Genomic DNA, 14,950 nt, shown 5'->3' with positions numbered 1-14,950 from the left:
GTTTTCATTTCCAAGGCAATTCACAGAGATAGCTATTATATTTTTAATATACCTAGTATCTCACATTTACTTCTAAACAAATATGCTTTCTTCAAATTAAATATCAACCCTTGATGGTATAAGAAATTGTTTAAATAGCCAGCTTCTAAGTAATTTAAAATCATAGCAGAAACTTCATTTCCTTAGCCATGGGGTATGTGCTACTAAAGTTGTCCTAATCAACTCAAAGTGGACTCTGCATCCTTATATGGCAGAAGTATTTATGAAGAGCATCTCAGCCTCATCTCTTGATTCTCTACATCAGCTCAGAGATCACACCGAAAAAGATGGCTATATTTCAACACTCTCCTTATCCCAATCGCCAGTAAGAAGATTGAATAAGTAATCAAAAACATCCCAACTTTTCCAGAACAAAACATCCCAACAAAAAAAAGTCCAGAACTTAATGGCTTCACTGGTTAATTCTACTAAACATTTAAAGAAGAACTAGTACCAATTATCCCCAAACTCCTCCAAAAATAAAGAGGAGGAAACACTTCCAAATTCATTTAATGAAGCAAGTTTTATTCTGATATCAAAGCCAAACAAAGACACTATAATAAAAGAGAATTATAGGCTAGCATCCCTAATGAACACTGATATGAAAATTTTCAACAAAATATTAGTAAATTGAATTCAGTGGTATGTTAAAAGGATCATACACTATGACCATGTGGGGTTTATTCCTGGGATACAAGGATACTTCAACATATACAAATTAATAAATGTAACACATTACATTAATAGAATAAAAGACAAAATCATAAACATCTCAATAGATGCAGAAAAAAGTATTTGAAAAAATTCAATATCCTCTTATGAGAAAAACTTACATTTGGTAGAGAAGGAATACATCTCAACACAATAAAGGCCATATACAACAAGCCCACAACTGACATCATACGCAACCATGAAAAGCTGAGTGTCTTTAACATACAATAAAAGTATTTCCTCTAAGATCAGGGAAGAGATAAGCATGTCTACTTTTACCACTTTTATTCAGCATAATACTAGAAGTCTTAATGAGAGCAATTAGGCAAGAAAAGAAATAAAAGTAATTCAAATCAGAAAGGAAGAAGTAAAATTATTTTGGTTTGCAGATAACAGACTATTACACCTACAAAACCCTAAAGACTACACCAAAAAAATCCCTGTTAGAACTAATAAACAAATTCAGTAAAGTTGCAGGACACAAAATCAATGCACAAAAATCAGTTGCTTTTCCATACACTAACAACTAACCATCAGAAAGAGAAATTAAGAAAACAATCCCAGGGATGATAGCATTACAAATAGTAAAGTACTTAGGAATAAATTTAACCAAGGATGTGAAAGATCTATACAATGAAAACTGTAAGGCACTGATGAAAAAATTAACAAAGGGACAAATAAACAGAAAGCCAGCCTGTGCTCACGGATTAGAATTAATATTGTTAAAATGTCCATACTACCCAGAGCTATGTACAAATTCAATGGAATCCCTCTCAAAATTCCAACAGCATTTTTCACAATGTAGAAAAGAAAATCTTAAAATTTATATGGAACCATAAGACCCTGATGCTGGGAAAGATTGAGGGCAGAAGAAAGGAGCAACAGAGGATGAGATGGTTGGATGGCATCACTGACTCAATGGACATGAGTTTGAGCAAGATAGCAAAGGACAGGGAAGGCTGACACATGGGATCCATGGGATCGCAAAGAGTTGGGCACAACTTAGCTACTGAACAACAACGGCAACAATAAAAGACCTCAAACAGCCAAAGAAATCTTGAGAAAGAGGAGCAAAGTTGCAGGTATTACACTTTTTTATTTTAAACCATATTGCAAATCTTTGTGAAACATAATAGTATGCTATTGGTATTGAGACATATAGATCAACGAGACAGAATAGAGAGCCCAGAAATAAACTCATGAATATACAGTCAATTAATACTTAACAAAGAAACCAACAATATACAATTGGGGGAAAGTAGTCTCTTTAATAAACAATGTTGAGAAAACCAGATATCCATATGCAAAAGAATGAAGTTAGACCCCTATCTTTACCATTCACAAAAATAATTCAAAATGAATTAAAGAATTGAATGTAAGACCTGAAACTATAAAATTCCTAGAAGAAAATATGAGGTGGCGGGGGGAAATCTCCTTGATATTGATCTTGGAAATTATTTTTTATATTTAACACCAAAAGCAAGAATAAACAAGTGGGACTGCATAAAAGTAAAAAGATTCTCCACAGCAAAGGAAACCACTGACAAAATGAAAAGGTGACCTATGAAATTGGAGAAAACATTTGCAAACCACATATTTAATATGGGGGAAGGAGTATATCAAGGCTGTATATTGTCACCCTGCTTATTTAACTTATATGCAGAGTACATCATGAGAAACCCTGGGCTGGAGGAAGCACAAGCTGGAATCAAGATTGCCAGGAGAAATATCAATAACCTCAGATATGCAGATGACACCACCCTTATGGCAGAAAGTGAAGAGGAACTTAAAAGCCTCTTGATGAAAGTGAAAGAGGAGAGTGAAAAAGTTGGCTTAAAGCTCAACATTCAGAAAACTAAGATCATGGCAACTGGTCCCATCACTTCATGAGAAATAGATGAGGAGACAGTGGAAACAGTGTCAGACTTTATTTTTTTGGGCTCCAAAATCACTGCAGATGGTGATTGCAGCCATGAAATTAAAAGACGCTTACTCCTTGGAAGGAAAGTTATGACCAACCTAGATAACATATTGAAAAGCAGAGACATTATTTTGCCAACAAAGTTCTGTCTAGTCAAGGCTATGGTTTTTCCAGTGGTCATGTATGGATGTGAGAGTTGGACTATGAAGACAGCTGAGCACCGAAAAATTGATGCTTTTGAACTATGGTGTTGGAGAAGACTCTTGAGAGTCCCTTGGACTGCAAGGAGATCCAACCAGTCCATCCTAAAGGAAATCAGTCCTGGGTGTTCATTGGAAGGACTGATGCTGAAGCTGAAACTCCAATACTTGACCACCTCATGCGAAGAGTTGACTTGTTGGAAAAGACCCTGATGCTGGGAGGGATTGGAGGCCGGACGAGAAGGGGACGACAGAAGATGAGATGGCTGGATGGCATCACCGACTCGATGGACATGGGTTTGAGTAAACTCCAGGAGTTGGTGACAGACAGGGAGGCCTGTCGTGCTGCAGTTCATGGGGTCACAAAGAGTCGGACACGACTGAGCAACTGAACTGAACTGAACTGAGTATCAAGATATACAGGAACTCATACAAGTAAATACCAAAAACAACAAACAAAAAATCCAATTAAAAATGGAAAATCACCTGAATAGACATTTTTTCCAAGGAAGACATACCTGAAAATGTTCTCATCACTAATCAGGGAAATGCAAAAAAAATGAAACCTCACCTCACATCTATTAGGATGTCTATTCTCAAAAAGAAGAGACTACACATGCTAGCAGAGGTGTGGAGAATAGTGAACCCTTGTATACTACTGGTAGGCATGTAAACTGGTGCAGTCACTATGGAAAGTAATATGGAGTTTCCACAAGACATTAAAGAGAACCACAACATGACCCAGCAGCCCCACTTTCAAATATATATCTAAAGGAAGCAAAATCATTATCTTGAAGACGTATCTGTATTCCCATGTTCATTATAGCATTATGCACAACAGCCAAGGTAAGGAAACAAACTAAGTGTTCATCAGAGGATAAATAGATAAAGAAAATGGGATAATATTCACATAATAATATGTGCATGCACACACACACACACACACATATACACACACACTGGAATATTATTGAGCTTCTCAAAAGAAGAAAATCCTGCCAGTTGTGAAACATGGAAAAACCTGGAGGGCATTATGCTGAATAAAATAAGGCAAACAGAGAAAAGCAAACACTTCATCAGTTCAGTTCAGTTCAGTCTCTCAGTCGTGTCCGACTCTTTGCGACCCCATGAACTGCAGCACACCAGGCCTCCCTGTCCATCACCAACTCCCGGAGTCCACCCAAACCCATGTCCATCGAATTGGTGATGCCATCCAGCCATCTCATCCTCTGTTGTCCCCTTCTCCTCCTGCCCTCAATCTTTCCCAGCATCAGGGTCTTTTCAAATGAGTCAGCTCTTCACATCAGGTGGCCAAAGTATTGGAGTTTCAGCATCAGCATCAGTCCTTCCAATGAACACCCAGGACTAGCATCATTTATATATGGAATCTTAAAAACAATTTGAACTAATAGAAACAGAGGGTAGAGTGGTGGTGGCCAGGGGTTGGGGAGGTGGAGGAAATAGGGAAAGGCTGGTAAAAGGGCATAAACTTCCACTTCTAAGGCAAATAACTTTTGAGGATCTAATGTATAACATGGTTATTACAGTAGATAATACTGCACTGTTTAATTGAAATTTGCTAAGAGGATATTCTAACCTTGTATTCTAACTAGTATTCTAACCCTTCCAAAAGAGGTAAATATATGAAGTGCTTATTAACTGATAGCAAAAATCCTTTCACAATGTATTGCATATCAATCACATTGTGCACTTTAATTAAATAATAATTTTGTGTCATTTTACCTCAAAAAAAAACTAGAAAAAAAAATAATGATCTTGCATTACATGATTTAGAAATAGAGGCAAATATGTGACCAAAAAACAGTACAAATGACTGAGTGAAAAGCAAAAATATTTAGAAATCTTAATCTATTGATATAAAGTGTCATTATTTTAAGGGACACCATGAAAAGGTAAAGACATATATTGTGTATGTATTAGTCACTCAGTCGTGTCTGACTCTTTGTGACTGCATGGGCTGTAGCCCCCCCAGGCTCCTCTGTCCATGGGATTCTCCAGGCAAGAATACTGGAGTGGGTTGCCATTACCTTCTCCAAGGGATCTTTCCAACCCAGGGATCAAACCTGGGTCTCTTGCATTGCAGGCAGATGCTTTACTATCTGAGCCACTAGGGATGCCTGATGTATGTATAAGATACATATTGTAAATCATAAAACAATCACTAATAAAAACATAAAGAGGCTTTTTTTTTACCTAAGTAGTAAAAATAAAATGGAGGTAACATGGAATCTTAAGAAGATTTTAATTTCATGTTATAACAGCAGAGATGAGCACATTCTATAGAGACTATATGATCCAAAAGCCTAAAATATTTACCATCTGGTCCTTTACAGAAATAATTTATTGTCCCTTGGTCTATATACTCCAATTTACTCTCAAATTGGTCTTCAGAAAAATAGCTAAATGTGATATCCAAGAAAAACACCTCAAATATAAAGACATGGATAAGTTAAAAGTGGAAGATAGAAACAATTGTATCATATACACGTGAATTGTAAGCAAGCTGAGATGGCTAAGATAATGTCAGATGGAGCAGACTTCATAACAAGTATTACAGCCAGAGATAAAAAGAAAAGATAAAGTGGCTAATTCATTTTAAAAAATAGCAGTTTCAAATGTGTTTACATTAATAACAGATTCAAAATGTATGAAGCAAAAACAACTGAAATGAGAAACAGACAAATCCGCAATTATGGTAAGAGGTTTCTACACTCTTCAGTCAGTAATGGATAGACAAGATAGACAGAAAATTAGTGAGTATAAAGAGGACTTGAACAGCACTATCAACAAACTTGACATAATTGATATTAATGAATATTTCATCCCCAAACAGCAGAACACACATTCGAGTTGGCAGAACATGCGCCAATATTAGTTCCAGTCAGCACGTTAGCAGCAGCAGATACTTGTAGTTCCAAAGGGTCCTAGGGGTTTACAGACCCCAAGACTGTGGCTTCCTTTTCACTTCCTGGAATTCTGTATCATTTCTCTTGTATCAATACAACACTGGACAACTGGAAGCCTCATTGGTGGTCTGCTCTGTCAACAATCATTTCTCTAAAAGTGAGTCTTTCCATTGGGACGACTCCCCCTTGAATTTTATGACAGTTCACAGCACAAGCATGTAAAACATCCATACTAATTATACATTTAGCTGTAGGATCAATAAAAAAGATGCACTACAGTGGTCCAAACAGCCCCACCCAAGTGGTTATGGCACCTTCTGTCATAACGGAAACAAGAAACAGCCTGTCTCTCTCTTCCCCACCTCCCGCGCCAAAGAGTATGAAGCAGCCAGGCTATGGTCAGGTACCTCCTTGGGTGCCTCCTTGGTTGCCTATGTGACCAACTATACAGAGACTGCTTAGTTTGGGAATTAATAAGCCATGCAGTCTGACACAGGTCTTCCCAGGTGGTGCTAATAGTAAAGAATCCACCTGCCAATGCAGGAGATATGAGACACGGGTCTGATAACTTGGTCGGTAAGATCCTCTGAAGTAGGAAATGGCAACCCACTCCAGTATTCTTGCCTGGAGAATCCCATGGGCAGAGGAGCCTGGCAGGCTACAGTCCATAGGGTCACAAAGAGTCAGACACGACAGAAGTGACTTAGCTTGTACATGCATAGTTTGGCACACTCATGAGTAATGTTCAGGGCTGTTCACTGACCATGGTAGACTGCCTGTCCTAAGATATACTAATAAAGTAAGCAAGTATTGATGTAAGAACAGATGGGCAAATAGGCCAATGGAACAAAAGAGAAGACCACATATGATGGAGAATTTAATATACGATAAATATAGAAATGGGCTTCTCTGGTGGCTCAGTCAGTAAAGAAGCTACTTGCAATGCAGGAGACCTGGGTTTCATCCCTCTGTTGGGAAGATTCCCCTGGAGGAGGGCATGGCAATCCACTTCAGTATTCTTGCCTGGAGAAGCCCCACGGACAGAGGAGCCTGGCAGGCTATAGCCCATGGGGTTGCAAAGAGTCAGACATGACTGAGCCTCTAAGCACACAAATATAGAAATAGAGCAGCACAAATCAAATCTGGTACATAATGTTAGGGAGAAAATAAAACTGCATCCCTTAATAATATCACATATAAAAATAGAATCCAGATAGATTGATGAAAGATAAAATAAAAAATCAATAGAAGAAAGTGTCAGAATATATATTTGTGAAGAAAGGTGGGGAAGAATTCTTTTTAACATCCTTTAAAAGCAGAAATCCTCAGTCATGCATGTGTTTTAAGTATAACTACACCAAAACTGTTTTTGTTTAATAGAGAAGAGCATGGATAGAATTAACAGAGAAATGACAGATTGTAAGAAAACATTTGCAATATCTAAAACTGACAATATACCAATATACAAGAAATTCCTTTAAGTCCACAAGATACAGATAACCCAAGGAAAAAATGGGCAAAAATATGAATAGGCAATTAAAATAGAACAGATCACAGGAAGAAGCCATTCAAGAGACGTTCACATTCTGTGCTAATCACAGACTCAAAGGTAAGCAATCATGAAATATCATCATATCCCTGGTTAAAATGTAAAGCTGGGCAATCCCAACTACTTGCAGGATGTAGGGATGTAGGAACCCATTCCTTTGGGAAGAAGAATTGATGAAGCTTCTTGAGAGCTATCTGTGGACATTCAGTAATATCAAATTTGCACACACTTTATGGCCCAGCCATTATGCTCCCAGGAATGTAGCCTAACGAATTCTCACATAAACCCAAAAGCAACATATACAAACATGCCCACCATGGCCTTCTTACTGTGATAGAGATTCAGAGCAATCTGAGTGTCCATCACTGACTGGGAGAGTGGATAGATCAGGTCTGGTGAATACACATGGAGTTTTATGAAACTTTAGAAAGAATGGACAGGATGCTCACAGAGCCCTATGTCAGCATTTCACTGCTAAGTTAAAGAAGTAAAATGAGGTCTATAATTTACAATGATTTACATAAATTAAAAAAAAGCAGGCACACAAGACAAAACCTAATTTGTAGGACTACATTTAATCAAATGATACTAATACATAGGAAATAAATTCATATGTTTGTCAATGGTGAATGAAAAAAAAGAAAGTTGATAATGGGGACAAATAAGGAAAGTAAAAGAAAGAGGAAGGAAGGAAAGAAGGAAGGTGAGAGGGAGGGTGGAAGGGAAGAAGGGAGTGAGGAAGAAAGAAAAAAAAGAAAGGTAAGGAGGAAGGAAGAAAAGTCAAAGAAAGAAAATTGCTTTTTCTTTTGAAATAGTTTGAGAGCAATGGACTCAAGTAGAGATAACCACATAAGGAAAAGCACACAGCCAGGGAAGCATAAGTCTGTAGAAACAAAGGCAAATGACCCAATTTGGATGGAACATCAGAGCATTTCAAGAGGAACAGAAGATAAGCCTGAAAGCGTAAGTTGGTAGGCTGAAGTTGGTCTGTTTTTATCTGTCTTTAAAAAATAAGTTATACACTTCACTAATATATAATATTATATATGGATTGACCCTGGAACTCAGGCTCACAATTGAAGACATTTGGTATCCACATGAGAGCAAATTTTCAAAAAGAGACAAATTCTGTCCTTTCTCCTAAAATCGATCCTCATTCTCTTCTGCCTCAGTGCAGCTCACTTCCACGGCACTTCCTGTGGTTCTGTGATGTCATTTCCTTTTGTAGCTATTAGTTCCCTGCCGCGTTTGTGATTCACTCAACCCAGGCCTCTCTGGTAACAGATGTGATTTCCAGCTGTGTCTATGTACCAACCACAGTGGGTTCATTAATAACAATTATTAAGTACTTTATGATACAAACTGAGCCTGTAGCAATGAAGAAAACATCCAGTCACTTGTTTTATGGCCTCTAGACAGCACGAACTATAAATTCCCATTATCTCAACATTATCAGCATTGGCAAATGGATCTAAGCATGAGTCATAAATAAAACTACCAAACAGCTCAATCATTCTGAAAAGAACAGAGCATAAATTAACACTTGATGACATAATGTTATATATGAACTTAAATAGTAGCTCAAGCCTTCCTGTCGGCTAATTATGCAAATTATTATTTTTAAAACTTATGTTGGTAGTCGCATGACTGGCTCACAATTAGAGTTCAATAAATACGCAGTCTGTACACTGCCCTCCCTTGACCTGAGAGCTCCCACTAATTACGTATGAAGAACAGCAAAAATAAAGAGAGAAAATTTTCAACTGAGAGAATGTTTCTCAGGACTACAGGGAGTAGAAAAAAATCACATTTTCTCCAAATACTACTTTGCATAAGAAAAATCATTTAATTGGGAAAGACTGATAGAAGAGGAGCCACAAAAACTGTATGCAATATTGTTTCCTGGGTGGTAGCCCATATGGATTTTCAGTCAATTATAAAAATATTTATTAAGTTACCACCCTGTGTTGGGTTATCGTTCAGTCATCCAAGCTGTCTTAAGTGATGAAGATGGAACAGAAAGATAAACACATGAAGGTGATTTTTGAAAGAAAGATAGCCAATAAACTCGGTAGGAACCAGAGACATGCAAATGAAAACCACAAGATAGTATTTTTCATATTTTAAGTTAATCCCCCGTACTGGGAAGGAAGCAGTGACATGGGAAATCTAATCATTGGCTAAAAGACATCTAAAGAGTTCAAACTTGGCAGGTCACTTGGTAATATCTACCAAGAGACCTAAAAATGTCCATAACTTTTTTTACATTAAGGTATAACTGACATACAACTTTACATTATTTTCAGGTACATGACATGCTGATTTGATGTTTGCATAAACTGGAAAATGATGACCATCTAGTTAACATACAAAAATATGGAACATTTCACAAACATGAGTGTTATCTTGCACAAGGGCCAGACCGATCTCTGTATTGTTTCAATGTGATAGATGTGCTGCCAAAGTGGGCCTAGTGTCCATAACTTCTGACCACTACATCTTCTAGTTCTGGAAAATTTTTCATGTACCAATTTGATGCCATTTATAAAAGAAAAAAATAGCAAATAAAAAGATTTCTTAAGGGAATGGAGAATAGCTAAAATAAAGTCTGCAAAGAAATGGTTAAATAACTCATGGTTCACCCATAGGATGAACTACTGCTGTGCCTTCAAAAATTATTTTGTGAAGATTGTTTAATATGAAAGTGTTCACGGAGCACTTTTAAACAGGTTGTAAAATGGTGTGTATAATTTCAATTATTAACCATATTAGGAAGTTTTTACACACAACTATACATGCACCCATACACAAGGCTAGAAGAAATACTCGAAAGTATAAAAAGTTTTTCCACATGATGGTATTATGAATATTTTTAACATCTTAATAATTTTCCGTCTTTCTAAAAAAAAAAAAAATTTCAGCAGGAGAGAGCAATTCACATTTTTCCCCAGGCCTCCTATAACCTGTATTCAATGGGTCTGTCCAACACTGTCTTTCACAAAACTTAACATAAAACTGGTCAAACTCACTTTCTCACTGTCCCCAAATGATGCTCTGCTTTCCAAATCAGCCTTTGTTCAAGTTCCATTTCACATGTGTGCTCAAGACAGCAAAATTAGCTGAATAGCATTAAAACTTGAACTTTAATGAACAAAGTCTCTACTTGGAATCACATAGAAGCGGGAATACCTACCTCGTCAAAAGCCATTACCATCCCCTACCAAAAAAAAAAAAAAAAATTTTTTTTTCTTGCTTCTCTTAAATAAAGCATTTCAAAAGGAGATACAACCCACAGCCCCACCCTTCAGAGCGTATGTGCCTCCCCCAAAGCACCCACAGGCCCCGGCCATGCCAGTTCCCCTCCTCATGCCCACACAACTTTTCTCGCCTTCCTCTAATGTCCTTTTCTCAATATTCATCTGACCTCTTCATCTATGTCCTCTCTCTTCTCAACATCACATCTTGTCTCTGACTAGTCTCTAGGATGACTAAGGCAGAACTAGGAGGGGGTGAGCCTCCCACATCTGCAAAGAAGGTAAAATAATAAACCCTGTCCTACAAAATTTTAAGATACAGGTTCAAATATTTTAAAACTATAAAGCATTGTACATGTCGTGACTATCATCCCACCTTTTTTTTTCTCATTCATACAATAAGCATTACTGTTATGCAAACAGTACTCTGCCAGCACCCTGGAAGTTAGACTGAATTATTTCCTCTGTATGCCTGCCTGAACTGAATCCATCATTAATTTGATTTTTACCTCCAAAATATATCTTAAGTGACCCACGCACAGTTCTTTGTGTCCATTAGCACCAATCTAACCCAAGCATCGGTGCTCTCTCGCCTAGACTACTGAATTGATCCCTGGCGTACCTTCCCATCCACTCTTACCCTCTCTACCCTATTACCCAGACTGGAGCTAACCTTCTCTTGATCAGAAGTAATCAACTCCAAGAGTCAGAATGTCCAGTGGTTTCTTTAACAGACACGATCGGTCCAATTATATGGGCAGCGTACACACCGTGAAGCTCACTCATAATGGCATAAGAGTACGGATGAGGAACTAGAACCCGTGAAAGGAATACTTGCTTGCCAGAAAACTGTGCAGCTCTATGCGGTGGGAAGAGAGACATCTACGGAGAACTCCTCTGACACACACGTGTGCGCTTCCTCCTTGAATGCGTGACATACAGGAGATGCCTATCAAAACGATTCACTGAATACAGTGAAACTGACCAATTGCTTACTCAACTTAACAAAAGATATCTGATCACATTTAAATTGCTTTCCCGATGGACGACTGCACTCGTGACGTTCATAAACCAAGCAGACACTCTGTTTGAACTAAGAACCTCAATGACTTCTTACTGCATTTAGAATCAAATCTTACCATTGACCTCCAAGCCAGCGCATGACATGGTCCCCCTCTTTCTCTCCAGTCAATCTCTCCGTGACTTACTACATTTTGTCCATCATGTCTGACTCTTTTGCCATCCCATGGAATACAGTCTGCCAGTCTCCCCTGTCCATGGGAATTTCCAGGCAAGGATACTGGAGTGGGTTGCCATTTCCTTCTCTGACTTATTATGTTTGCTAACTTGTGATTTCTTTACTGTTTCAGCTCTTTCCCGTGTTTGTGTGGTGCTGATCCCCCTGCCCTATTCTCCACCCGAATAATTCCCACAGGGGTTCAACCCTGTTGAAGCACGTATATCAGACTGATGCTAGGACATGGCAGGAATGTATCTGCCAAAGAGGCTCCTGAGACAACGCTCCTCTAAGGGTAGGAAGCATCCAGCTACTAAAAGGAGCTCAACTGTCAGCACTATTCGTTGAAATAAAAAGTGATTCTAGACTGGCATGGGCCTATCACTATTATTTGTTTCATTAGTCTCACTAACAGAGACCTCTGATTTAAAGATTGTTGTGTAAAATCAGGAATAGCTTTTTTCTCTTCTGAGAAATTGGTTCACTACATAAGCAAAAATGAGTTGAATCCCTTCTCATTTAGTTAGTTGCTTGTTCAATGCTCACTTCCTCCTCCTCCTTTGATGATTGAACCTTGATTTTATTTGGGGTGGTGCTGCATGAAGCTAAATGCTTGCTTCTGCATCTTCCCTGAAAGCTCCTAGTGTCTGGGTGGCTGATGATACATATGCAGGATGTTCTTGTGGAAAAATTATGTTTTCTTGGGGAAAGGAATGAATGTACCTGACAAAGTCTTTCCCCCTTTCCCACACTTTCCTCCCTTAAATGTGGACATGATGTCTGGATCTCCAGCAGCCATCTGCTCACCGTGAAATAACAAACACGAAGCAAAGGTCAAGAGATTCTCAGAGACGCTGGCCTGACGTCACAAGCTCCTGAACAACTCTATCATGTATTTATTTCCAGTTCTCCATGACCCTTCTCCATTTATTTAGAGAATCAAACATGTTCATAGAGTCTAAATAGCTGCTGTGTTTTTGTATTCAGGTACGACTGCTGTGTATGTGACCCCATGCTTCAGTAAAGCTAGAAAGCCCTCGAAGTTCTGAATCCTCATGGTGGTTTGTGGGGAAGCAAAGGGGACTATGTCTTTTCTTACTTGTCTCAAATTCAGTGTAAAATGACAATTGAGACAGTTTCCTGAAACTTTCATTTCCAAATTGGCAACGACTACAATTGGCAGTGTTCAACTAAGACCAACTTACTGAATTCTGGAAGTGGAGACATGGACAGAGCCCATAAGTGAAAGAAGTCTTAGTCCACACCCCTCACTCCATGATGGATCAAGGGACTGCCTATAACCAGTAGTGATATCAATGTCCCAAATAACACAAACAATAGGATATCCATACTTATTATGGATACTTATTAAACTCTTTATTCTGAAAGGAGAGGACATGTTTTATTTTTCAAGCATCCATGGAACTGTCATATGGATTGGTTTCTGAGGCCTGTTTAGTAAGAGGGCTTTGGATAAATGTTGATTCTCCAATTTTACCAAAACTCTAGAGATGCTCTGTCCAACATGGTAGGCACTAGACACTGGCAGCTATTTAAATTTAAGTGAGTGAAAATTACATAAAACTTTAATTAGAGTTCTTTAGACTTGCTTGCCACCTGTGGCTACAGATATAGAACTTTTCCATCATTGCAGAAAGTTCCACTGAACAACGATGCTCTAGAGACTGAGACACAGGCTGCATGGCTTGGATGTTCTTCAGCAAGTAGCATATACAACTGGTTTGATTACCACCAGAATGTAAGCTCTGCAGGGGAAGATATTTTTGTCAGAATTATGCACTGCTCTATCTCTAATGCCTAGATGATCATCTGCACACATCTGGTGGTCAATAAATAATTGGTTCTCAATTCAGTTAGGAATAGCACGAAGTATGTCTTATTCTCAAAATTGCTTGCACTTTTCTTGGCCTTGAACACTCAATCTGGCTAGAGCACTCATCTCATTTTCTTTCCAATCTACTTCTATTTAAATTTTAGTCCAGTCTAATTATTTCCATAATCTGGTTAAAATGGAAAGACTCACTCTTTCCCTCCTGTTGTAGGGGAAACCCCAGTTCTTCCCCACTGTGTTTCTCTCCTATGTGTCTCCTTGGCTGTGCACACAGAACCCTTCACTCCAGATGCTTCTGGTCAGAGGATGTCACTGCTGCTGCTGCTAAGTCGCTTCAGTCGTGTCCGACTCTGTGCGACCCCATAGACGGCAACCCACCAGGCTCCCCCGTCCCTGGGATTCTCCAGGCAAGAACACTGGAGTGGGTTGCCATTTCCTTCTCCAAAGCATGAAAGTGAAAAGTGAAAGTGAAGTCGCTCAGTCGTGTCCGACTCTTAGCAACCCGATGGACTGCAGCCTACCAGGCTCCTCCATCCATGGGATTTTCCAGGCAAGAGTACTGGAGTGGGTTGCCATTGCCTTCTCCGGGTCAGAGGATGGGTAGAGGCTTATCCCCACCACAAGCAAATCTCTGTGACACCAGCTGGGTGTCCCATGGTTTAACTCAGTTCTGATACTATCTACCTGGAGGCTGCATTGGGTCCCACAGATTAAGGACTCAGCCCCACAAGATCACCCCCCTACACACATATACACACTCTCTCTCTCTCTCTCTCTCGCCTCTTTTCAGATGCCAGTCACAAACCCAGGTTGTCACCTGTGCTTCTGTTCAGATTGCTACAGAACACACGTCCCAAGGACCCCTCCTTTGGTGTGACTAGTTTGCTAGAGTGGCTCACAGAACCCGGGGAAACACGTTTACCAGTTCATTAAGGGGTATGATACAGGATCCAGATGGGCAACCAGATGAAGAGATGCGCAGGGTGGGGTCTGGGAGGGTCCCGACACAGGAGGTGTGTCCCTGTGGGCTTGGGGTGCATAAGTCTCCCATTGTGGACGAGTTCACCCCTGGGAAGCCCCTCAACCCGCACTTCAGGGATTTGATGAAGGCTTCATTGCCCCATTTCCAGCCCCTCTCCCCCCTCTGGAAGACGAGGGTTTGGGCTGAACATTTCAAGCTTCTAATGATGGTTTGGTCTTCCTGATGATCAACCCCCCTCCAGGAACCCACCTAGACTCACCTCATTAGAACAAAAGATG

This window comes from Dama dama, chromosome 2 (assembly GCF_033118175.1).
Source record: "Dama dama isolate Ldn47 chromosome 2, ASM3311817v1, whole genome shotgun sequence".
Classification (NCBI taxonomy): domain Eukaryota; kingdom Metazoa; phylum Chordata; class Mammalia; order Artiodactyla; family Cervidae; genus Dama; species Dama dama.
The sequence above is the reverse complement of the archived record's forward strand: the minus strand, read 5'-3'. Positions refer to the sequence as shown.